General features: G+C 56.5%; 1 protein-coding gene across 3 annotated transcripts in view; it reads right to left on the bottom strand.

Moving 5' to 3' along the window:
- Window positions 1-26143, bottom strand: part of CPLX2 (complexin 2) — a 69486-nt gene that overhangs the window by 7008 nt on the left and 36335 nt on the right. Inside the window, exon 1 of one of the 3 annotated variants that reach the window (XM_066342447.1) lies at window positions 5308-5470. The exons of the other annotated variants lie outside the window; for them this stretch is intronic. The gene's annotated coding sequence lies outside the window, so the exon portion shown is untranslated. Of the gene's footprint in view, window positions 1-5307; window positions 5471-26143 lie in introns of those variants that run through there. 3 annotated transcript variants of the gene reach the window in all.

Below are 26143 nucleotides of genomic sequence, written 5' to 3'. Positions count from 1 at the left end.
GTGTTTACATGTCGCTCAAGGAACTGCCAGGTGGTGGTAGAAGATGCCCGGCTCTAATCTGAGATGTTTCAAATTGGTTGGCAGGACACCTGGGCTTTAGTTTCAGCCTCCTCCCTAAACTGCTGCTCTGGTAAGTCTGCTCCAGCGCTGCTGGGGGAGCAGTTCTGAAGCATTTGAACTGCTGGCCACTCCACTGTATCCTTAAGTCCCTCTCTTCTCTTGATTCTGTGACTGGTGTCTTCCCTTCCTCCATCTCCTCCTGCTCCCTGCCCCCCAGTCCTCCCTCCCCCCCCTACTCCTCCCACCCCTTCCCCTTCTGTCTCCTCTTCTCCTCTCTTCTCTTTCTCTTCCTTCGCTGACTCCTCTTCTTCCTCTTGTATCTTCAAGAAGGTTGTTCTCAGGGCTCTGACCTCAGCCTCTTTTTCCTCTCAAACCTTTCCCTAGGGAAAAACCATGCTTTCTAGGGGCCTTAATGACTGCTGATAATGATGACACCTAGACATGTTATCGGGGCTCCAGACTCCTGTATTCACTCAGCCAACAAGTATTAATTGAGCACCTGCTATGTGCCAGGCAGTATGTCAGGTACAGAGAGGATAGAGCAGTGAACAAGACGGAGTCCTTTCCTCATGCAGATTGCATTCTGGGAGTGCGTGTGGCGTGCGTGTGTTTGTGTGTGTAGGGAGATAGGCCATAACTAAGTCAAGAAATGCATTTCTCGTACACACCCTCACCATGGGCTCTGCTCAGACTTAACACGCCGCCTCTCTGTCACGAAACCGTCCCCCTCTCCAGACTCCTCTGCTTCCATGCATTTGTTCGCAAACACTGATGATCACCATTTGTCCCCAGGACATGATGTACCTACTCAAGGGTGGAGTGTTCTCCATGCTTATGTCCATATTGCTCTGGGTGCCTCCTACTCTGGGCCTGCTGGGGCTACTGAGCCAAGCTTCTTGGGTCCTCCTCAAAGTTCTGTTGGCCACTCCCAGCATGGTCCTCTTAGCTCTTAAACAATGTCTTATTCACCCTGTCCAGGCCTCCCTAACCGACATCGCGAGGCCCAGCGCACTCTTACGCCATCCGCTCAGCAGGTGACTTTCCCCTCACTTCCCGTGGTGCAGGGGAAGACTCCATGAGCTCTGTGGTCAGGCACGGCTGACTTGCATCCTCAATCTGCTACTTTCTGGCTGTGTGACGATGAGTAATTGACTTAACCTTTCTGGTGTTGGTCTCCTCTATAAAGTGAGGATTATAATACCACTGTGAAAGGTTAGGAATAATTTATGGACTGCGTCTGGCACGGGATGGGGGCCAGTCAGTGGGGACTGTTACTGTTCTCAAAGCGATGAATGCCAGCTAGTGCGAGCCCTGTGCCCTCCCCTCCTCCTAGCTCCTGAGGAAGAGGGCCCCTCCTTCCCTGGGAGCCAAGCCATCTGCCTTCACTCAGATTTCCTCCCTCTGCACCTCCTCCCGGATCCATTCCTCACCCCCTCTTTTAAATCTCACCTCCGGGGGTCTCTTATCCCCTGCTTCTCCAGCTCTGGCTCTGACCCCACCCTCCCCTTCGTCTGTCTCTGCCCTCTCACTTCACGGTGCAGGGATCTCAGTCGACTTGGTGTCTCTGCTTTCTCCCCTCCTAGTCACGCCCTACAGCCCTCAGGTCAGGGACCCGCTGCCTCTGCACTGCCCCCCGAACTGCCCGGCGGACCGGGAGTGTCTGCACAGCACTCCGCCTCCTCTGTGCGTCTGTCTGCAGAGTCAGATGTGGAGGATGACCCCCCCCCCCCCCCCAGGCCTCTCCTGCCTTCTTGGAGCTCCGGAATTCCATGACACAGCACTCTTGTGGTCTTATCAGACAGGACCTCTCTCCCTCCTCTGCTGGCTCCTTTCCTTTAAAACAGCCATTTTCAACTTTTTTCATCTCACGGCACACATAAACTAATCCCTAAAATTCTGAGGCATACCAAAAAATATAATTTTTGCTGATCTGACAAAAAGCAGGTATAATTTTGACTCATTCACATCAGACATCTATTGTGTTGGCTGTTGTAATTTTTCTTTATCCGACAGTCTAAGGGAAAAGAGGTCAGTGCCCCTGACTGAACAGTCAGGTATTGCATGTTTTTAGCATTCTTGCAGCACGCCGTGTGCCACAGCATACTGATTGGAAATTGCTGCTTTCAGATGTAGCTGTTCATTAGGCAATCACTCCCCCTCTTCCCTTCCCACTGCCCCTCCCTCCCCCACTATCTCCCTTGGGAATCTCGCCTATTCTTGTTATTGGTTTATTCCTTTTAATAGCCGCAGATTGATCTCTCTTCCCCTCACCCCTTCTCTCCCTCCCTTCTCCCTTCACCCACTCTCTTCCCAAACCTACACATTTCACTCTCTGCTGGGTATTGTCGCGTGGATAATCTCAGTTCACCTTGTCCAAGGAGCAGTCTCATCCTCGCCTCCCTCACCCAACTGTCCTCTCCTCCAGCGTGCCTGGTCCCACCTGTCTCAGCGGAAAGGGCCAGACTCAGCGAATTCACTTATTCACTCACACCGCAAATAGTCTCTGAGCACCTGCTCTCTGCCGGGCATTGTTCTGGGTGCTGAGGCCGTGGCAGGGCACGAGGGAGTCCCAACCTCTGCTGTCACAGCATTCGGGCGGCTGTGGAGGCAGACGCCGGGCAGAGACCACACAAGGACTCAGTGAGAGACAGTCGGGATGGGGCGCTGAGGGAGCAGTCGTCCGGGAACTGGAGCTTCACAGAGCGGTCAGCGTTCACACCCCCCCTCTCCCACGGCCGCTAACGCCTTGCTTGGGGCCTCGCGCTTCTGGATTTGTGCATAAACTTAGACTCTGTCTCTCCCTCAGCTCTCTCTCATCCGTCCTCCACATGGTCTCCGGCTACTCTTCCCAGAGGGCAAATCCCCTACAAACACAGCCTGCCATGGCTCCACATGACCTTGTTAAACTGGTCAGAGTCCTTGTGCTGACCTTCAATCCTGCACAGTCGAGCACCTGCCCGCCTTGCCCTTCATTTCCAACTCCTTGCCTGTGGCTCCGCCTCAGGTGTACTACAACATATTACCTCCAGGCCCCGGGGCATTGGTTTGTGCTGTTTCCACAGCCTTGGGAAGGACCCGTTAACCTCATCTCTGCCAGTTCAAATCCTGGTTCCACTATTTATAAGTGACCTTGAGCAAGTGGCTTTTCTGTAACATGGAGACAATAACACGTATGCCCTAGGCATGTGGTGAACATTAATTAAATGCTCAGCCGGTATTTGGCACATAGTAGGTGCCCAGTCCATATTGGCTATCATCACCATCATCATCGTCATCATCAGCAGCAGCAGTATTAATTTTCAAATGTCCCTCTCAAACATCATTCCCTCCATGAAATGTGCCGGATCTCCTCAATGGGACGTGTTGGGATCTTCCTCGCTTGCCACCCTTGGCACTTTCTAGGGCAGCCGTGACTGCCTCCAGCTTGTGCTCTGTCCAGCTCTGTGTCTTTCTCTTCCCCGCCCCCCTGGGCTCCTCCCTGTGTCCTGTGCATTGTTTGCTGTCCCAGAGTCCACAGTGTCTCTTGCTTCGTGGTGGAGCCGGCCTTAGGATGTACTTGCTGACTTGAATGTTCTACGAACGTGTGAGAATGTACGCGTTCGAGGTATGATCTGCATGCTGCCTCTGCACTTAGGCATCACGTGCATCTGCGTGGGCGTGTGTGCGGGCGTGTGTGGAGGGATTTTGCCATATGCCTGTAGGAGTGCCGAGGTCCAGCAGGTTGCGTGCAGTGGAGGATTTTATCTAGACCGCCAGGAGGCGCTCCTCAGCGATTCTGCCCGGAGCTTGGGTTTATCCCGGAGCAGGAAAGGTGGTGGGGGCGGGGTGGGGGGGTGCTGGGGGTGCTGGGTTGGGGGAGGGGAGGCGGAGGATGGGATAAAGGGGTGCTGCAGCATTAGGTTTCCTTGCCTTCAGCGCTCCCCGGATAGGGTGCCTCTTCAGCTTCTCCTCCTTGACTCCCTCCCAGCCTGTCCCAGCCCGAAGGCAGCCGGCGCACCTCCCGAGTCTCTGCCGTCTGAGCCTCTGGCCGGTTTCAGAACTGGGTCCCTGCCATCTGACAAGCAGGCTCAGGCACCTGCAGTGTTTGTCCTTGTGGTTGTTTTTCTGTTTTCTTTCTTCTTATTATTTTTTAAATGGCTCAAGTCTGGACTATATTCACTGCAACTCAATTCAACACTCATTTGCTTTTTTGCCACCCTCCCCTAACAGAGGTTGTTCATCTACCCCCACTCTACCCTACCCACCCCGTCCCATCCGACACCCCTGGAGGGGAGCAGCGCTGGGGGAGGGGCAGGGGCAGGGGAGAAGGGACAGGGGTAGGTACCTGCCCCTGCAGAAGAGCACTGTGGGGGGGGGGGTTTGCGGCTCCCTGCACCCCGCCCCCCGCAGAAGAGGGAACGGGGATCCTGGCGCCCCTCTCTCCGGCCCCCACACCGACCAGCACAGCCAGCCGCTTTGCCTGGGCTCTCGCTTGGCGACTGAGAGCGCCCCTCCCCCAACACACATCTCCAACCCCAGGACTCAGCCCGGTCTCAAACTTTGCTGAGGGAGGGGGCAGAGTGAGGCCGGCGAGGGCATAGAAGAGATCCTTCCTGATGACCATAGGCAGCTTGCTGGGCTGCCCCAACCAAGTCTCCTCCGAGGACAAATAATCCCCTTGGTCCCCCACCCCGAGAAGGCATTTAGGCTCCCTCCCCGCCACCTGCGGTTTGTCTGCTCCCCTCCCACCGCCCTCTGATTCACTCTGGGAGCCCATACTGTACCTCGCGGGGGCGGCTTCCTCCTCCGGGGCTCGAGGGCCCTGGCGGGCTCCCAGTTAAGTCGCTTAGATCGAGATCCCTACCCCCACCCCCACCCTTGGGAGCTCGAAGTTATTCTCTGGGTTCAGACCAGACCCTCCCATTGCCCTCGGGCGGTCCTGGCTCCTCAGGAGCCAAGCTGTTTGGGGCTTCTGTGGGGGAGGGGTCCCGGGGCCCACACCCCTTCCCAGTCTGCTCCCCTTCCCTCCCTCCCAGCCTGCTCCTTCCCCGGGCAGGGAGCTGTCCTTTCAGCACCACAACGAGCGCCTGGGAAGGTGCTTGCTGCTGCCGCGCGGCCCCCTGTTCCTGCGCCTCGGCTGTCTTGGGGAGCTGTCCCCCCGAAAGCATTACTCCCCAGCCTCCCGGGCAGCCCTCAGCCTCGAGAGGAGAGCCGGGACCCTGTTGCCCACAGCCGGCTCCGCCCTCCCGGCCCGCGGCCAGCACCGACCTGCGGTCCCTGCAACCGTCTGAGCCTCTGCAGGGCTCCGGCCAGCCGGACTCAGCGAGGCGGTTCCTCCTGCTCTTCCAGCTCCCACCGCCGCTGCCGCCGCCGCGTGCAACTCCGCCCGGCGAGCTGGGGCCGCTGCTGCCGCCGGAGGCGCCCTCCAATCACACCCCTCAGCCAGGCCCTGACGTGCTGCTGCTCCCCTTCCAGATGGGAAATTCAAATCTCTCTCTCTCTCCCTCTCTCTCCGCTCTTCCTCAGTCCCTCCCTCTCTTCCTCTCTCCCCTCTCTTCCTCCTCCCTCTCCCTTTCTCCCTGCTTCCCCCCCCTCTTCTCTCCCTGAACGTCCCTTCCTTCTTCACCTTTGCCTGTCCTGCTCACCCTGCCAGCCCTCCCTGCTGCCACCTGTCTCGGCCAGAGCTCCTAGGGGCACAGGCTCGCTGTTTCAGTGCCCGAGGGGATGGAGGACCGGTTCTCTAAGGCAGGACGGGAAGGTCACCGCGCAGGAAGGTCCTCCTTGACTCCTCCAGGTGGAGGTGGGAGCACTCTCCCCAGGGCTCCCACCACCCTGAAACGCACGCACGCCTGCTTCAGGGCTGTCCCTCTGCTCGCACGCCTCTTCCTGGGAGCTCCTACAGGACGGGACTGCCACCGGACCATCTTGGTGGCCTCAGCACAGTGTCCTGCCTCAGGAGCAGTCAGGAAGTACTGATGCATGCTGTGGGTAAGGCCCCGCAGGGGGCAGGGAGCCCTCCACACGGCCCCAGAGGTTGCAGACTGCTGCCACGTAGCAGTGGACCGAGGCCAGGCCGTCCCTTCTCGATCAGCTATCCTGGGCAGACTAAGGAATCCTGCGGTAACTCTATTCTAGAAGGTCACTTCCTCCTCTCCGAGGCCCAGGGAAGAAGAGGGGACCCCAGGTGGCAGGGCGGCATGTGCCGCCGCCCCTAGCCTTTCCTCATCCCCACACACTTTTGTTTCTGTGTGTGTGTTTCATTACTGTCTTGTAATGAGTTTTTCCATTCTGCCTGCCATCTTTTGGCTCCCACATGCTTCCTTCAATCCAGCCCAATGTGTAGGAAAATGGCTTAAGAGAGAGGAGGGGCCCTGTACCAGGCCTTTAAAAGATTTGCAGGAGTTGACACATCAACCAGGGTTGTGTCAGAGTGGAGGTGACTTCTGCTCCTGGACGGGGATGGCATCCTTCCAGGCAGGGCGTGGCAGGAGCAGCCAGGACTGGGTCTGGGAGGGGCAGGAGGCGGGATTTTGTTTCAATAAGGGGGACTATTCCTTTGCACATGTTCACAGCAGAGGCCTCAGGGTGGAGAGCCCTTGCCCCACAAGTCAGAGGCCAGGGTGGATCTTGCTCCGGTACCTGGAGGGTCACCTTCTGAAGCTCATCTCTGTTCTCCCTCTACAGGCTAGGGGGCTCGGCGTAGGGAAGGTCCTTCCTTTATGTCCGAATTCCCAGCTTAGCACTAGCCTGGGCCATTCTGGATTCTCCTTCCGCTTCCTGTGGCAGACACTAATGGGGCGGGGCAGAGGGAGGCTCTTTGATTAGGATGACTTAAGACTCGGCACTGATGCCTGAGGGGAGTTCTGGGCAAGGAGGTCTGACAGCCTGCCGTTTCGGGACTCACGGTCCTCCTCCTCCTCCCTCCTTTCTCTCCGTTCTCACGGTTCTTACAGCTGGTTGCATTGTGGTTACATTTGGGGTTTCTCCGCAACGGGTGTTGCCTTTGATGTGGATGTTGACCAATCTGGCCCCAAAAACCCAACTTAACCTTCAGAAAAATACTGAGCTCAGTTCTGGGCACCACAGTTTGAGGTGGAATTTGGTAAGCGAGAGTATGTTTAGAAGAGAAGGTGGTGGTTTGGTGGTGGGCATCCGGACAGGTCAAATGAGGGCAGGTTGAAAGATTGGAGGCCCACCCTCCTGGAGGAGAGACCGCCGGAGGGGAGTTGGCCCTGCAGGGCTGGCAAGCTGTGCTCAGCTGTCGTTCCAGCACTTCACACGCTGCCCGGCAGAGCAGGTGCTGAGGAGATAGGTGCTCCTTGGATGAATGAATGACCATTGAAAAGAAAGAGGAATACTATTGTCTCTACGGCTCTGAAGACAGAATTAGGGCAGTGGGGGAAAGGTCAAGGGAGCAGACAGACGCTCTAAGAGGAAGAACGTAACACCAGTGAGCTGTCCGGCCACAGTACGGAGTGCCTTACGTGAAGTGGTGAGCTCCCCAGTCCTGGAAGATGGCAGTAAGGGTGACAGGTGGCAGCTAAAGCCCCCTTTGAACCCAGGCTCCTAGGAGTCTATTAAGACTGCATGAGCTGACATGAGTCATGTCTACCTGCAGAAAGTCTTACTGGTGCATAAAAGGACAGCTCAGTCAAGTTTTGGTGACTTCACCCTGTTGAATGCTTAGGGTAAATCCTGACACTTGAGCTATTGGTGCTTCCTGTCAAGAGAAGATGGTGGAGAGATGAATGCTTGCCCCTTGTTCAGTGTTACCAGTCTGGACACGAACAGATGCTCTGTTTTCAATGCAGAAAAGTCACTACACATTAGAAGTGTTTCCTAATGATTGAAATCCTACTAATCATAGCAATAGTGACTGTCGGGCTCCCAGTATGTCTCAGGCGCTCACTTTGGGGCTTTGCATGAATGACATCTCTCCTTTAGTTCATGTAAACCCCTGTTTTCGAGATGGGGAAGACAAGGCCCAGGGACCTACCGCGAGTCTTGGGCAGAGCCAGGAAACCAGCCCGGGCCGGCCCGACACCGAGCTCCGTGGTCCGTCCACCACCCTGGGCTCCTTCTCTTCTGCACATTCCACAGCCTATGGAAATGTAACTTTTGCTCTGCAGATATTTTTTTACATTGACATTTACAGTCTTTCCTATCTAGTTTTCTCACTTAAAAAAAAAAAAAAGAATTCACACCCAGTTCGGGGTCCTCGTGTCATGTGGGTGGTAGGCATGGCCTTCCATGTCAGGCATCTCTAATCCAGCCGGCTGCATTCGCCTCCCCGCCCTCCCCCCCCGCCCCCCAGCCTCGGGTCTCTGCAGAGCCTGCTCTCTCTGGACAGGTTCTGAGAGTCACCCGGTAGAACGTGGGTCTGGCTCTGCTTAGGGCTCCTTCCCCTGGTCTGTGCTGAATCTCCACTGCTGTTTAGGAGCTCCGCCAGCTGGGGCAGGGGGCCAGATCTGAACAGATTTTTAAAATGATACGTGCATGCCTTGAATGTTCACTAGGAAGCCAATCAACAGAGCTAATGTCAGTACTTTGTGTGGGGATCGAGGAACAGTATGTGACGAACGACAGCTGTCACGGAGCATAAATGTGGGTATCAGCGAGAATGGCTGTCGTCCAAAGGTCAGCCGATTTCTTCCCTGCCACTGCCTCAGCCCAAAGGGCGCTCTGGGTGCAGAGCGGGAGGCGGGCAGGTGTCTGGGGAGCGCCAACTGCCAGCCCTGATCTGGGGCCTGCTGGGTGGGTGCAGGGAGGCATCGGAGAACTCCAGATGCCAACTCCGCATCCTGCTCTTCTAGCTGGCGCCGGGAAGGGCAGAGCTGCTCGTGGTTTGAAGGGGTGGCCATGTGCCCCAGGCAGAAGCATGGCGGTACACAGGGCAGGGCTCTAGGCCACTTGGCTCTCCTCTTGTCACTGATAATGGCCAGGGTGCCATCCCTGTTAAGGTGTGAAGTCAGGGTCCTGGTCATTCTCCTTCGACATGAAATGACACAGCGTGAAGGCAAACCCACTGGTGTGCAGTGTGCATTTGTGTGTGTGTGTGTGCCCATCAGGGTGTGGCCGTGCAGGAAGTGGGCAGCGTCCACGTGGAGGGCAGCGGTGCTAGGAGGGTCGGTGCGGGTGTGCCGCCCTGCGACTCTGAGTGTGTGGTGGTGGTGTGTCCCCCCTGATGCGGGGTGACTCTGGCGTGAGCGGGTCGTCTGTGTGTGGCAGTGTGCGGCAAAGCGGGCTGCTGTTCCAGTGGCGTATGTCTAGCACTGTGTGATGGTGCCGGTGTACAGCCAGGGTGTCGTGTACGGTGTGCTGGTTGTGCAGCGTGCGACCACAGCGGGTGGCGCTTTCACAAGCTGTGTCGGAGGCAGAGGCTCTGGGGATGCTGTCCTTTCTGTGGCATGGCGTCTGTCTAGCTGGAGCTGCCCACGAGAGGTGACACAGGTGGTAGGATGTTACCATTAATATGAACTGGTGCCACCACTGGGTGTAAGTGTGCAGATGTGTGTGACAATAGGCTGGACTGGCACATGTGTCACTGCTATTATGTGGGGCAGAAGGGGTGTGCAGCCACAAGTGTCATTACCTGTTAGGCAGGCAGGTTAAGTGTGTCAGTGAGAGTGACTGACCCCTCCTTTTCCATTCTCCTCCCACCAGCCGGGCCTGTGGGGACCCAGGATGCTAGCCCCTGCCCCACCTGGCAGGCTAGAGAAATCTTGAATTCTCCACTGTCTACTTTGGTTTCTCAGAAAGAGGGTCCCAGGTGTCCATCTGAACCCTGACTCGTGTAGGTGGTGCACAGTGTGTGTGTGTGTGTGTGTGTGTGTGTGTGTGTGTGTGTGAGTGTGTGTGAACTCCCTGAGGGGCCTCTCAGTCCCAGAACCTGCCCCCACTCAGAACCCGTCCCCAGTCCCCAGCCCAGCGTCAGGCCTGCCAGATTCTCTGAGGTCTTCTGCCACCCTTCATCCTGTCCCCACCCTCCCAGCTCCAGGCACTCATCAGCAGAGCGAAGCAGTCCTCTGCCCGCCCACACGCAGAACCAGAACCCCGGGATGTCCCTCTTGTCTGGAGCTTTCCTGGAACCGTGCAGTTCCCAGTCTGGCCCACCCGTCTGCATTCCCCCACCACCTGGCACCACGGGGTGCTGTGACGGCATGTTCTCCCGCCCTTGCCTCTGGCTCTTTTCTGAGCTCTGCGCAGTGACTTGTCTCCCCTCCTCTAGTCTCAGCCCTTCCAACTCTCTGGGACGTGATCGGACCGCCCTGCCCATCATGAAGTCTTCCTCATGAGCCCGGGTGCTCCTGTGACTCTAGAACCAGCCGGTGCGCCCCTCCTGCCTCCGCATCTGAGTCTGGATGCTCAGGCATAGTGGATGCAGCATCCGAGTCAGCTCTGTGCCCTCAGGGGGCTCCCCTTCCAGAATGCCCCTCCATCCTGATGGCACTTGGTCCCTTCTCCTCTCCCCTTTGTGAAATCCCTGCTCAGGGAGAGTCTTTATAACCTAGAGTCCCCTCTCAGGCACACAGAAACATGAACAGAGTTCCAGAACATAGAGTCATAAGCAAAAGTCCATTCTGTAATCATACTTAAACCACAGAATCTACAGACAGGCTTCCTAACCACTTGTGTCTACGAGCGGCCCACTCCTACTCACCACTGCAGCGGGGCACCAGTTAGGAAAACCAGATTCTTGGGTCTCATCCCGTGTGACCTGAGTCAGAGTCTCTGAGATGGAGCCCAGGAGTTGGCACTGGTTCCCAGGCCCCCAGGGACTTCGGATAGACCCACTCGCTGAAAACCCTTGCCTCGGGTCCACAGAACCTGAGGATCAGATGTTTGGGGCCTGTGTCTTTCAGAAAAAACAACAACCAAAGAAACTGAATCACAGGACCGTAGAACTATTTTAGGATCGATAGCAGCTTAGACTCGTGTACACACACATTCACTCACAACTTTGGAATCTTCAATTCTGCAAATGTTAATGTCTAGAGTCATGGGGTTGGAAATGACCCTGGTCTTGGAGGAATTTTTCTTCTTTAGCCTCACTGCTCCTTTTGGAATGGAAGACCCCTTCCCCTGTCCCCTTGCAGGGCGGCCTTCGAGGTGTCACCTCCAGCTGCAAACATAGATGTCCTTTCCACTCGGGTGCAGAGGTGGCTGGCCCAGCCCCTGCCCCCACGGAGCGCGGGAGCTGGGAAGGACTTGTTTCCGGCGAGGCTAGGACCAGCGCACCACGGCCCACGGAACACACCTCGCTCTTTGATAAAATGTGTATGAGGGGAGGACCACAGACACCAGAGGCTAATCAGCTCTGCAGCTTCTGCTCAAGGAAATGAGAGAGAGAGAGCGAGCGTGTGGAGAGGCAGCAGCCCGTGATCCTGGAGATTGATGGGCAGGCGTGTGCGTGCGTGTGTGCATGTGTGTGCATGTGTGAGGGGAGGAGTGGAGTGAGGGGAGGAGAGGAAACATGCATGAGAAGCCACCTTTCTCGTCTTCTAGCCCAGGGCCCTCAATTTACAAACAGGGAAACAGGAGCAGGAAGGGGATGGGACTTTCTCAACACGAGGCAGCAAGTTAACGGAACTCCCAACTCCTGAACCCCCCGGAAATGTCCTTCCCAGTTACAGCCCAGCACACAGCTCCACACTTCTCAGAAACACCTGCCGTGGGCCAAGCGGTCTTCTGGGGTTGGTACAGGGGTCGGCCCTTGCAGCTGCACAACAGCCTGAGGCGGTAGGTGTTCCTCGCTCAATTATTGACGTCAGCAGTGCATGGAGGGCCTGTGACACCCCGGACATGCTCCTAGGCAAACAGCCATGTATACGAAGTTTCGGGGTTCCTCTTTCCCCTCTTACTCCATAGAGAGAGAGCACCTGGACCAATCACATGCTCAGGAGGATCCTTTCCCTCTGGGGCCTCTGATTGGCAGTGCTCAGAAGGGAGTGGGGCAGAGATGCCCACAGCGGACGACAATACAACACCCTACGTGCTGTCTTAGTGAAGAGGCAGCTCTGAGGAGGAGGAGCAGATACACACAGCTTGTAAGCCAGATGGGACTGGAAGCCCCAAGCAGGGAAGGGACAGATGCCTAAGTCATCCCAGAGGTACCGTGGGGGAGACCCTGGTGGGCTTGGCCACGGGGAGGCGTGGGTTACATCTCAGCAGCCCTCCGCCCCTTCCAGAGGCTGTGACTTGCCTCTGAGGCTCAGTTTTCTCTTCGGCAAAGGTGTGGGGGTGGCCCTGACCTCCCAGGGTGACTGTGCGGCTTAGATGAAATGGTGTTTAGGAAACTGCAGCCCAGTCTCACCGGCTGTAATTCTTGCTCCCTCTCACACCTGAGCGAGGCAGGGGCTGCTTCTGGAGTTGGGGCAGTATGACCGCTAGACAAAGCCTTCCTTCTACAATCTTCTCGGTCAAAGAACTCTGACTCATGTTTTTCCCGAGTTCAAGTCGGAATTAGAAAGAAAAGAATTTGCAGCTGAGAGGAGAATTGGGAGATGTTTCTTTTTCTCCTTCACCCTTCCTGGGGCTTCCTCTGTCCTCCCCAGTGTCCTGGGGACTTGGGACATCGTATTCCCAAACAGAAATCGCCTGAAGGAGGTCGGAAGGGGGCTTAGTCCTCAGGCTGAGAACAGGAAGAACGTTCTGCCCACACATCTCAAAACAACTGCTCGGTGCCACTCAACCTCCAGTTGTTTCTTTCTGGCAGAAAAACAAAGAAAAATAGAACCACTTTTTATTTGGCAAACAAAGCGGGTTGGAGAGGTCTTGGAAAAATGAAGCCAGGGAAAGGCTTAAGGGACCGAGGAGGAAGGAATTTTCATTTGCTGAGCCTCTCACTGCTGTAGGTGATTTGTAATCTTCATTTGATTGGATTCCCACGCCAGTGCCTCCCTGACCTGAAATGTCACCACCGCCACTGTATATATATATTCAGACAGAAGGGTGCTCTGACTCGGAGACGTTAAGCTCCTTCTTCAGGTAGCGTTGTTGGAGAAACGGTGGCATCAGTATATGACCTGGGTGGTGTCCACAGGCGGCCACATTTCCAGAGGGGGACTTGGTAGGTTTCGAGAAGCTAAGCTCGGCTCTGGAGTTTTGGGACACAGTCCCAGAGTTTGGGTGACTCTAATAGGAGCACCTAGATGGGGATCTTGCCACAGCCTGGCCCTTAATAGGGTTGGGGGGGTCTGAGTCTGAAGGTGTGATCAAGAATGATGGCGTCAGGAGGTCCGGGCCCCAGAACGAGGTCCTAAGGATCTAAGTAAGAGGTGCCCTCTGGGGCAGCCCCGTGCCCGTCTGGTCGGTGTGGCTCAGCCTGGGTCCTCATGCTAGCCGTCTGACCACCGCTCCTTCTGCTCGTGCCTTCAGACTGGCTTCCAGGCCGCCCGAGACCACAGCGGGCCTACACACGGTCTGGTCGCATCATCCCCTCCTAAACCATGCGGAGGTCACAGCTCATCTCGCCACCTAGCACCCACCCCTCTCTCATGTGGCATAAGCTTTGGAGGAACCAACCTGTGTATTTCATTTGATCCCATGGGTAGACCACCTGACTTGGGCTCCCTGTTGCTCCTGGACACACTGTCCACTGGCGTTGCTGAGCCTTGGCCTGACCTGCCTGCTCCTGGAGGGATGGCCTGGTCTGCCCTGCTCTGGGCAAGCGTTTACTGCGACCACCAGGACTCAGCTAACGCGTGAAGGGATCCCTTCTGGGAAAGAGGTGGAGCCAGGAGTGTCCTCCGTGCTCCCGTGTGGACCTTGTCATCAGAGTACCAGCGGTCCCAAACTTGACGCTTGTCTGCTTTTGAGCTCTTTGAGGATAGGGGCTCACCGAGGCCGAGAGAAGCCCTTTACTCCAGGACGAACTGCATGCTGGGGACCCCTCCAGGTGCAGGGTGCACCACAGAGAATAGACACGCCCCCGTCTGGTCTGGCAGGGGAAGCAGACGCTGCTCCCATAAACACACACGGGGCCAGGTCCTCTCAGAAGCCTGCTGTGACATAAGAATGGATGCCTGCTTCATGCCTCTGGGCTCAGAGCCGAGAGGAGGGCCTGGCTCCCAGCAGGCCCTGGAGAAGTAGCCGTTAACGATTGAGTAGGATCATCCCTGGACACCCTGCTGCCCTCAACCTTCCTTTATGACTGTCACTCTGGACGCCACCAGCACCTGTTTGTTAGTGACTTATCCCCCGTTTCCAACCTGTACTCCCTCTTGGGGGGGTCATTATAAATGGCATTTTTTACTTTGTGTGACACTTGCCTTTCCCAGCGGGAGCTGAACGAAGCATCATTCTCTTTGACTTCACGGGGCAGCTGCTGCCCCTTCTTGGTCCCGGGTCAGTCAGTCCGGGAGCCAAGAAGTGAGTGCTCCTCTGCCGGACTTCGATCAGGGCTCCCCTGGCCGCCCTCCTTCCACTTCTCACTCTGTCTCCCTCCGCAGGCCTGCTGTCCGTGCGGTCCTCTGGGCTTTGTCTGGCTCCACTAAGACCCTGAGGCGTCTTCCTGCTTGTGCCACGCCCCTGCTCAAAGCCTTCCAGGGCTCACCGTTGCCTGTGGAATCAAGTCCAGACCGGGAGGGCCTCCCTGGGTCCGGCGCCTGCGCACCCCTGTTCACCAGGCCGGCCCCTCCCTCCGCAGCACTCCCGCTGCGGGGCACTCGGCACTCCGAAGTTTATTTCCTTCTGTTATTAGTAAGTTACACCTCCTTGGTTGTCTCCTCCCACTGGGTCCTAAGCTGCCTGAGGGCAAGGGCTGTGTCCTGCCCACCCATCCGTGGGTCCCTGACATCAAACCCAGGGCCTTCCCCACTGTGAATGCTCAACGCATGTTTTCAGAGGCGAAATCCATGGATGGCATTGCTTGAACCTGCTTGGGGTTGAAGCAGCTTGTCCTGGCCCATGGGCCTTGAGCGATCGTCTCAGGGTGAAACCTGCAGACCTAGGTCCCTGCTGGGCCACCGACCACTACAGTAGTGCTGCCATCCCTGTTGAAATCTTAACTCTTTCCCTTTTCTTTGCATTCTTGATCCATCCACATAACCCCATGATTTCCTTCCATGCCTTCATCACACCACTGTGGCATTTTTTGTCATTGGGATATGTTTGCCATTGTGTGCTGTGATGACATATGTTTTTGACATATTCGGTATCTCGGGAGTCCCTGTCCTCTCCCACACCCAGGCTTTGGTAGAGCTGACTCCCCACCCTACTTCCAAGGTGGGCATTAGACCCATAGCCACAGCTCTGGAATGAAAAAGAAAACGACCCAGGTGAAGCCAATGAGAGTCAGCCCCGGAGCTCTAGCTGGAAACAAGGGGAAGGAGGCTTTCTGTGCCTCTGGGTTGGCAGCACTGGCAGAGTGTGGGCCTGCGCAGCTGGACTGTTTGGCCACTGCCTGGGGAGAGCCTGCCGAAAGGCGATGCCAACAGGAGAAGACCAGAGCCAAGAGCAGGGAAGGAGACATTCGTGATGATGGCGTTTGAGCGCCCAGGTCTCTGTGCCCATGAGGCTCCTCTGCTCTTGTGCTTTTCTGTTACGTGACCAATAAATGCCACACTTTCACGTCAGCTGTTCTGTACGAGGTCCCTGTCTCTGCCACCTGGGAGAGACCTGCTGGAATCTGTAACTTTGGAGCTGTGCGTCCCCTCCTGCAGAAAACTTCTCATCGAGCAGGCCCTGGCCCTGGAAGGACCCCTGTCCCAAGAAGGAGCCGACCACCCGGGTCTCAGTTTTCTGTCCAAGCCGCCTCCCACGTTTCGTGGTCCCCATGGTCACACGGACTTAAATGAGAGGAAGAGCTCACACTGTGGGGTCCTTGCTCATACTGCGTATCCACAGATCCCAGTTCACAGATCCGCATCCCCTCAAAACTGCACATAGGTTTTGGCCAACAGCTCTGCAACTTGACCCTTGAGTGGCCTCAGCACTCCTGGGCTAGTGCCACCCCTGCCGCTCGGTCTGTCTGCCCCTCGTTTGTCAGTGGGAGTGGGAACATTTGTCCTCCAGAGCAGTGCCTTCGGCGCCCCTGCTTCCAAAGGACAGTTTAGTAGCAGGAATTTCCCCGAGGGCCTCCTCAGTTTAAGCAGAGGCCGAGGCTTCCTCAGAAGTTCCGAGTGTCTCCGTCTCATCTCAGCTCTCTTCCGGGCTGTGATTGATCATCAAGCTTCTCACCGGTCCTTTGGTCCTTTATCTCATCTCTTTCTATTGGACGGATTTGAAAGACCTCTGAATTTTGGCTCCATTGTCCTTCTCAAGGTGACTCTCAGGACGTCTTTGAGACGGCGTCATTTTAGGCCTCACTAAAACGGGCTTCCGGATTCTAAGTCATCAGTTTTAAAAGATTTTTCAAAAGATACCTATTTCTTTGCCACAGTTTCTCAAACATTTCTCTTGTTATTTTGCTTTTTTTGTTGTTGTTGTTTTGTTTTTCTCACTGTCACGGTCAGACAACACTGGGCTGTGGCTGAAAGAGGGAGGAGGTTCTGTGTCATGTTGTGAAGCCACCCCCTCAGCATGACTTCCAGGCTCCCTGTGGTAGGAAGAGAGAGCGGGAGTGTCACCGAGGTCCCCACGGCACCAGCTGGGAGGTGATCTTCTGGGCCAGCTTCTGTGGGCTCCTCCAGACCCACGCTCGCCCTCCCAACCCTCCTTTGGTGCCGGGGAGGCTGGCTCAGACGGCCGGGCAGCTGGCTGCCTCTCTCCTCGGGCTTCTGGTTGTGTTCTGTCGACGGGAGGAGCTAGCAGGGGTTGGCGGCAGGAAGAGAACAGGCTCAGAGAGCCTCTCCGCTGAAGGCCACCACTCCTGTCAAGTGGCCCTGCCCACACAGCTCTCGGCTGCAGTCTCGGCAACCGCTCCCTCCTCGTCCTTCAGGTTTGGGAGTTAGAAACGGCTCCCCACCGATGCTGACCCTCCCCGGTCAGAGAGGTGGGCGGTCCGGGGTCCGTGGGTCCTTGCCAGAACGGTGAGAAGCCCCGATGCTTGAACTAGGATGGGAGCCATCCACTGGGAGGTTTTAAGGAGCAAGGCAAGCGCACAGAGCGTCCCTGGTTGAATCTCGCTGTTCCCAGCCCCAAGTTCTCTGACCTCATTTGCACATTTCCTTAGCAATTTGCCAGCTTTGGAGAATTGAGAAGCTCCGTTAACGATCCAAGCATGTTTCTCCCTCACTTCTGGGGACACTGGGGCCTACCGTTCTTGGGGTGAGTCCCCTCCCTCCACGGGAGACCACGGGCAGCCCACCTCCCACCCCAGACCCGCGCTGCAGGCAGTGCTGCCCGGCGTGCGCCGGTCTCCACTCGGAGGTGAGGAAACTGAGGACCCAGCTTCTCCCACTCCCTCTTCACCTCAGGATGTCTCCCTCTGCCATGCGACAACCCACACTGCATCCTGTAAATAACTGCATGTTCCCAACACCTCTCCTCCTTCTCCTTGGAAACCTGCTCGCTCGCGACGTGCCGCGGGGTGTTAGGTTCCCGGCTTGGCTCAGCGCGGAGCATGCTGGGAGCTGCCGCGCGGCACCGGGACGCCTGGGGCGGCCCCGGCTCTGCCGTTCATTCACTACCTGGGTGGCCTTGGGCCGGTCACCTTACCTCTCCGAGCCCTCAGTGTCCTCACCTGGCGCCCGGGGGATAGTGACTAACGTCTGCGATAGAGATTAAATGACAACTTGTACTAAGTGCCTGGCTGAGTGTGGGATTCCTGCAGAATGACTGACTGATGAAGGAATTTCCTCTTTCCTTCCTTTTCTCAGTCTCTTTTCCTTCTCTCATCATTTCTGCCTCCTAGGTCTTTCTGGGGGGCGGCAGGGTCTCCACTCGTATGCCTGCAGGTGACATACAGGAACACTGTTGCCCTCCTTTGGAAATGGCATGGGAAGAAGCTTGCTTTTCAGGCACTGAGCCTGTAACCTGATGCAGTGGGGGTTAGTCACTGGGAGGCTGTGGTCTGGATTATTCAGGGGTCTCTGATGTCCCCTCCTAAGGGCTCTTTCCAGAATGACATCCCCAGATCGCAGGATCCACTCACTCAGAGTTCCTGCTGCCACACAGTTTCATGTTTATGTTTGATTTCATCAGGTGGAAGGGAGAAGTCAAATGTGGCCTCTCTCTGGCTCTGACTGGCTGTTGTGGAAGAAGTAGGAGGGGCTCAGCCTGCAGGGCGGGGCGATCCTGCACAACCGCTGAGGGCGGAGCCTGAGAAACAATGGTGATGGGGATGGGAACTAACTCACCCAGCCGCCCTGTGCTGGTCTGCCTGCCTTAGATACCGCTTATCTAAGCTACACAGTGACCTTTCCATAGAAGTGATAGTTTTATGCATGTTTCAGAGATGAGGAAAGAGGCAGAGAGAGGACAAGGTCACGCAGCTAGAGGTGCCATTGAAGATTCGCATCCAGGCTGTCTGGCCCTGGGGTCTGCCCTCCCCTCTCTGCACTGCTGGGACCAGAATGTCTGAATGAGCAGTGGGCTCGGTACCGGCTGGTTGCAGAGTCAGGGGCCACAGTGACTATTCGGCACCGCCAGTGTGCCGCCGGCTCCTGCAGCACGGCTGTCTGTGTCTGTGGGTCACTTCTGTGGTGGACAGCGGTGGCCCTGTGGCCTTTCTTCTGTAGAGCACCTTACTCTTCCTGTGGGCACCCACACTTCCACTGTTCTCTGGCCGCGTGTTTTGGATGGAGTCCCTCAGTCTTCTTTCCCTCAAACTCTAGGGACTGGCACATAACCCAGGCCAAGGGTCTAAGGATGGACATGTGACTCAAGATGGTCCAGTGTAATCAGTCCTGGAGTTTATCCTGGAAATATTAGAAATAGTCTCCTTCTGTTGGAGTTACTGAACTGCGAGTGTGGGTCTGGAGCTGCAGGGTCTCAGTGGGAAAGAGCTTGTCTAAGGCGGAAGCCAGGCCAGAACAAAACAGAAGTGGTAGACAGACACACGGAGACTGTGCCCCGATTATACTGCTGACCTCCTGGATCACGCCCTCCCTGCAGTCCAGAATCTGCCTCCATCTTTCCAGTTATAGGAACAAGTACAACCCCTTTTGGCCTTTAACCCGTTTTTGACTGATTGTGCTATCAGTTGCACCTAAAATGGGCTTGACTGGCACTATGCTAACTACCCCGTGTATTACATTTAGTCTAGTGAGGTAGCTGACATGGTGCCCATTATGCAGATGAGGGCACTGAGGCTCAGAGAGATTCATTACGTTGGCCGAGGTGCCTCAGCTAGTATGTTACGTGGCAGGCTGGGAGTAGTGGATGACTGATTTCACCACCTCCCTGCTCCATTAGCTCAGGTAACTTAACCCTCCAGGTCTCACCCAACTGCTCTCCTTGCTCTACCCTCTCCCCTTTAACCCTCACCTCCTTGGGGAGGAAGCCTTCCTGGGCTACCCCTTCCGACTAAGCTCTGTTTCCTGGTAGATGTTTTTGTGGAACAATGTATTATTATTATCCCTTCTTCTTCTTCTCCTTCTCCTTCTCCTTCTCCTTCTCCTTCTCCTTCTCCTTCTCCTTCTCCTTCTCCTTCTCCTTCTCCTTCTCCTTCTTCTTCTCCTTCTTCTTCTTCTTCTTCTTCTTCTTCTTCCTTCTTCTTCCTTCTTCTTCTTCCTTCTTCTTCTTCCTTCTTCTTCTTCTTCTTCTTCTTCCTTCTTCTTCTTCTTCTTCCTTCTTCTTCTTCTTCTTCCTTCTTCTTCTTCTTCTTCCTTCTTCTTCCTTCTTCTTCCTTCTTCTTCCTTCTTCTTCTTCCTTCTTCTTCTTCTTCTTCCTTCTTCTTCTTCTTCTTCCTTCTTCTTCTTCTTCTTCTTCCTTCTTCTTCCTTCTTCTTCCTTCTTCTTCCTTCTTCTTCCTCCTTCTTCCTCCTTCCTCCTTCTTCCTCCTTCCTCCTTCTTCCTTCTTCCTCCTTCTTCCTTCTTCCTCCTTCTTCCTTCTTCCTCCTTCTTCCTTCTTCCTCCTTCTTCCTTCTTCCTCCTTCCTTCTTCTTCCTTCTTCCTTCTTCTTCCTTCTTCCTCTTCTTCCTTCTTCTTCTTCTTTCCTCCTCCTCCTCCTCCTCCTCCTCCTTCTTCTTCTTTCTTCGCTCTACTGAACTTCAACAGTGATTTGTTCTTGGTTTGTCTCCTCCGCTGGGTGGGAGTCCCACGGGGACAGAGATGACGTTTGGCCATTGTTGTGGGGCCGCTGCCGGGCACAGCGCCTGGCCCACGGTGGGCACCTGGTGAGTGAGTGCTGTATAAATGAATCGTGCAGCTTCTCCCTCTCTCGGCGGCCCTGGATCATTGCACACCTGTCTGACTGCGGTGCCGTCGTGTCTGCCGCTGCGCGATTTGCTCCTGTTCTGCTGTTGGTGGGGCGCCCGTGATCTTGGACGCGCACCCATCTTTGTGTACGTACAGATGGTTTTCCCTGCTGGACGGTGAGGTCTTTGAAGACGGGGCAGTGCCTCCCACCGTCATCCTTGGAGTCATAGTAATAGCAACAGCAATACAAGGACTAATACTGATGACGAGCACTCGTTAGCTGCCAGGCAGGTATCGCCTCACTGAGTCCTTCCAGCAGCTGTTTGTGTCGGTACTGTTAGGACCGCATGGCACTTCAGGACCAACTGAGGCTCAGAGAGGTTGTGTGGACCCATGGTCTTCTCCGGTTTGAGCTGGGGTTTGTCTCCTATAGTCAGAGCAGAACTGCTTTGCCCAGCGGCTTTACCGGGGGACTGCCGGGCTGGGTTGGAGGCAGTGAGAGGAGCAGAATGGTTGATGAGGAGCTAATAGGTTGACCCAGCAGACAGAGGCCCGGCTGTGCCCCTTTGAAAGGAAACTTCTTCAATCTGACGGTCAGAGGAAGGAGGAACAGTGAAGAGGAGACAGGAGGCTTAGGGCAGGGTTGGGCTTGGGCGTGACCTCAGGGTGCTGGAGAAAGGGCACCAGGCATGAGGCTGGAGGGCCTGGGTCCCTGCCCTGGCCTCAGCACTTCCTAGCTGTGTGGCCTGGGAAGAGGCACTGCACCTCTCTGAGCCCGCTTCGCAGGGCTGATGATGTCAGGCGTGACGCAACACCTAGCCAGTACCTGACGTAGCGTAACAGGCTCAGTGCCTGGGGCACAGACCATGAGCCAGGCTGCCCTACGTTCTCACCTGGGTGAACTTGGATGATACTCCCAACCACCCTGGGAACGGGGCCCCGTGACGCCCCGCTCCGCAGAGGGGGGACTGGGCTGGGCAGTGCAGCCGCTCGCTCAGGGTGCACCCGGGACCGGAGCCCTGGCCGCGTGCTTCCAGACCCTCTGCTTTACCCATCGGGCCTTCGCAAAAGGCTGGAACTTCACTCTCAGTGAGAGAAGGGGCCGGTGTGGACAGTTGCTTACTTTGTGCTGTTGTCTCTTACGGGTTCCAGATTTCTGTTTCCATGGTTTACCCGTGAGGGACAACTCCCCTTCTCCTAGCCCCTTTCACGAGGCGGTAGACATTCTGGTCAGCAGTCCTGTGGTGGTCTGTGCTGACCCTGGGGCCCTGCTGTTCAGCAGGGAGGGGAGGGGGCGTGCGAGCTGGGTTCCCCAGGTCCCCTCAGTGACCTCCGGGGCTGGTGTCAGCCCGGCCTGGGGGGAAGGAGCCAGCCTATGCCACCTTCCCTCACAGAGAACACCTCCGTGGTTCTGCTACATTTAACACCACCTCTGCTATTCGCTTAGCATTGCCCTCTAATCTCACCCACTTGCAAAAAGAAAACCCTTATTGTGTTAATTTGAGAAGGAAACCTCATCTTGCCACTTCGTATCGGAAATCCCGCGTCACTTGCTGTTGGAGAGGGTGACAGTGCACATGGACACAACGGAAAGGAAATGCTAGCTTGTGTCCAGCTCCGTCCAGCCCGGCGCTGGGCCTGAGTCTGGGGCCAGCCCTCTCGTCACGGTAAGGACCACTGACTGGCACTTGGGACTCTCTCTTGACCACCACAGAAGCACAGGAAGAACTGAAAGCAAGGAACAAATCCCTCGGTGGTCGCCTGGCTGTTTAAAGTGGAAACCGCTGAGGCCCCTACCGCCACTGAGTCTCGAGGCTTGTGCTGTGGCAGAGCCAGCAGAGCCCCGAGTGCCCGCCCTGCCTTCTCTGGGGCTGGTCTCATGGGCCGGCCTGCCGGGGCTCTCCCTGGCCCCGGCTCCTCCAGCACCGAGGGAGCCGCGTCCCTGCAGCAGGGCTGCCGGGTTCAAGACCCCGGGGCGACGTGGCTCACCTGGTCGCCACCCGGGAAGGCCCTTGGTCCTTCTGATCCTCAGTTTCCCCATCTGGAAAACGGGGATAGCATTTCCTATGGCCAGGGCTGTTTGTAAGATTACAATGAGGTGCTCCGTGTCGGTGACTTTGCATGCAGGCTGGCCCTGGGAGCAGGGACCTGGGCACATGCCTTCACACCCTTTGATCTCGTCCTGACCAAAGTTCGGAACTCTGTGCACTACCACCTCTGCCCCAATTCCATTTTTTTTTCCCCTCGCAGCCTCTTTCTCTTCGCACGGAGAGTCTGACTTGGACTCAGATCTCCCTTTCTTTCCTCCAGGGTCAGTTCACCTCTCTGAGCCTCAGCTTGCTCATCTGTAAAACGGGCACAATAGCAGCTACCTAACCAAGTCACTGCATGGGCAAGAAAGTCCCTTGTCACTGATAAAGTTTTGTACGTGCGTCCGGATTTATTTTTATGATCTACAGCCCTCTGGGGTGGGAGGGTTATGTGTGCCTCCCTGGGCTCAGACTGCCTGCTCTCGGGGGAAATTATCAGAGTTTGAGTATACGCGGAAGACTTCCGGAGTTCACGACGGGTTGCGTGACAAGGTCTGTGCTGTGGGCTCTGGCTGAGGCAGCTTCTGTTTTTAGCTGGAGTCGTCCTCGTTCAGTGCCCCCCCACCCCCACCCTCGTGTGGAAACAAGAAATGCCGTGCAGAAATAGCCCGTCCCAGGGGCTGCCCAACAGAGGGCTTATTTTGACTCGGGATGTGGCAGAAAGCCGGGGCAGGCTTGTCACAATGCGTCTGCCTCTTCTCAGGCAGCCCACGGAACCGCAGACTCGCACCGGGACCTCGCTCGGCTGCCAGACAAGCACATCTGGAACCTGGCCCCGGGGGCTGAGTACAGCCACGGATTCGGTGCCAACAGTAACCACCTCCCAAGTGCCCGGGGACATAGAGCAGACGCCCGTGCTGGTGGCACGAGGGAGCCCACCTTGGTCTTGAGGCTCACTTGTTTCTGTGGCCCCTGCGGCGGCACAGGGCCTGCTGGGGTCTGGCAAGCGGAGGGAAGACACTACAGAGGAGGCTGCAACGGGGATTATTATTCCCATTTCACAGGGGCAAGCTTAGGTCCGGGCCACGAGGGGACCTCTGGGGGTGAGCTCTGACGCCCCTCTGCCAAGCCCTCCTCTGCGCTTTGAGGGGCGGCGGCCTCTGCCTGGGTGTCCTCCCTCCTCTGTGACCGGTCACGACCCAGGACCCGCCTCGTCTCTCCTGGGCAGTCGGTCCCCACCTCACTGGGACTTTGTGCAGGCTTCCTGGCGGCCCCCCTGTCCCCGCCCTGTCCTGTGACATGGCACAGCGGCTTGTCTCCGGGAAGGCAGAGTCAAATCTGAGCCCCTGCCCAGGATGCACCTGGCACCTGTTCACTGAGGAAAGGAGGCCTCAGCGCATTTCACTGAGGGGTTCCCCGACTCAAAGCACAGGGTCGGCTGGGTGTTCAGTCAGGGAAGAGAGAGGACAGGACCTCTCTCGGGCCCCCTAAGCTAAGGGCATTCTCAGGGAGACGAGACAACAGGCGCACGGCTCCAGAGTGGTACAGCCACCTGTCCCCAGGTTCCTCCCGTTCCAGATGCTCTGAAATGGGTGCTTTTATCTCCCCCTACAACTGTCACAGGTGGTGGCTCCACCAACTCCGGGGTTCCTTCAGCTTAAAGCCCCGGTCGGTGTTGAGGTCCAGGTACAAGCCCTGACGAATCGCACCGTGCCATCTCCCCCTTCCCTCCCTTCCTCTGTCCCCACCGCCCGTGGGTTCCTCGGGCTCTCCCCAGTTCCCCCCTGCTCCGCCTCCTCGCCCCCCTTCCCCACCTCTGCCTGGCTACCTGGGCCCCGTCGCCATTCACGTCCTCGCACGAGGCTGACTCAGCTCCTCTGTGAGCTCAGCTCTGAGCACGTCGCGCCGACCCGGCTGCAAACAGCCGGCAGCCCCTCCTTTCCCTGCTGGCATCGCTCAGAGGGGACGGTGCCAGCGTCAGCAGGGGCGCAGGGAACAAAGGGCCCTCGGTCAAGCGCGTGGGGACTGCTTGGATAAATGAATCAAACGGCTTTTTCTCTGCAGGAACTCTCAGGACCTTTTCATGTGCTCTCACGGGTTATGAGTCTTAGGGAGGGGACACAGCGTGTGGCATTTCTAGAACTTAGTTGATCCTGGAGCCTTCCCACGTGGAACACCAAGGGAAGGGGTGTTCTGAGGAAGGCACCTTGGGAGATGCTGGTCTGTTAGCCAGAGCCCAGCCGCCTCTTTTTCCTGGTGGCCAAGGTCCTTCCCAGGGCAGCCTGAGCCGACCTTCCTAATTGCTGCTCTGGTCAGTTCACTAACATCCAGAAGGTTCCAGCCAAAGGGAAGCTCAGCGGCTCCCTGTGCCTGCCGCCCACTCACACCCCCCCCCCCCCGCCGGACACACTTTCTTTGTGCACCCAAAGCCTCCGTCCTCTACGCCCAGCCCAGATGTCACCCCTCGCTGACGGCGGCATGGGAGACCTCACCTCCTCCTGCCTCACACGCCCAAACTGGCTGACCTCCGGTTGTTCTGAATGCGACATTATTATAGAGACATCTTAGGATCCACTCTGATTTGCTAAAAAAAAAAACAATCGTTTGCAAACTCGGGTCGGAACCGGCATTCACGCCGGTCCCCCCTCCCGGTGCCTCACTGGCCTTTGTTGACGCCATGTTTATGGCCCGCCGCAGAGAGGCTGACTTTCCCGGGGAGTTCCTGAGCCAGTGACACGCGGATAGCACCCAGATCCCAACTAGACAAACACATCAGAGTCACACGTTTGTCCCCTTCCAAAGGGGTGGTCCATTAATAGTCTGGGGGGGGACTGTTTACTGAGAGCTCACCAGGTGCAGAGCACTCTATCTGGTGCTTCAGACATGACATGTTACATCTCGAGGGGCCGGAGCCTTGGAGAGGCCGAGGGACCCGCTTGAGCTCAGGCAGCTGGGGAGCGAGCGTGCGGAGACTCAGCCGAGTCCAGTGTCAAAGCCTGGCCTCTCCTGTTAGGACCCCGTCAGGACTCATGGCAGGGGACTTCTCCTGGAGCCCCGCCCCTCTCACCGGGGGGTTTTCTGCGCAGGGACACTGCCCCTGTCCCGTGAGGCCCTCCCACGCTCAGCAGAACCTCAGCTTGTGCTGTCTCCCCTCACCAGGCCGGGAGCCCATCGAGCTCGAGTCCCGTTTGTCCTTGTACCTTCAGCATCTAGTGTGGGGCTGGCTGCGTGATGTGAGGGACAGATGTTTCTTGGCCTCAGGAAGACTCTGAGCCTTTGTGGGACCAGTCCTAGGAAGATGTGGACTGACGTCCGGGGCTTTGAAAGCCACTAGCATGCATTCCTGTGAAATCAGCAAGTTCAGTTCCCCTCTTCCTGCTCCTGCTGGGCGAGTATGGACATCACTTTCAGCTGCAAACTCCCAGCAGGAGGTGGCTGGTGACAAGGCACAGGTTGGCAGTACACAAACAAGCTAACTGACCGTTGTTCTTTGTTGACACCCTCTGAAATGTGGAAGGCGTCGCAGCACGCGCAGTGACACCCGTTGCCATTAAAATACACACCAACACAGACCCCCCCCACCCGCACCCCCCAGCAAGAATTCTGAAAAACGCAAATTAGGTCATGGCATGCCTCTGAAAACCCTTCGGCAGCATAGAATAGAACCAATACGCGTAGAATGAAACCCCAGGCTGGCCCCTTCTTGGTACTCACTGTTAGGTTTGAATGCCCCCCCCCCAAAGGAAACTGTCCCTCTTTTAACCTACGTGCTTGAGTATGTCAGCTCCTTGCCTCATTCCTCTGTATGATGGTCTTCATAGCGCTTGCCTCTGT

This window comes from Saccopteryx leptura, chromosome 6 (genome assembly GCF_036850995.1).
Source record: "Saccopteryx leptura isolate mSacLep1 chromosome 6, mSacLep1_pri_phased_curated, whole genome shotgun sequence".
Lineage (NCBI taxonomy): Eukaryota > Metazoa > Chordata > Mammalia > Chiroptera > Emballonuridae > Saccopteryx > Saccopteryx leptura.
The sequence above is the reverse complement of the archived record's forward strand: the minus strand, read 5'-3'. Positions and strand labels throughout refer to the sequence as shown.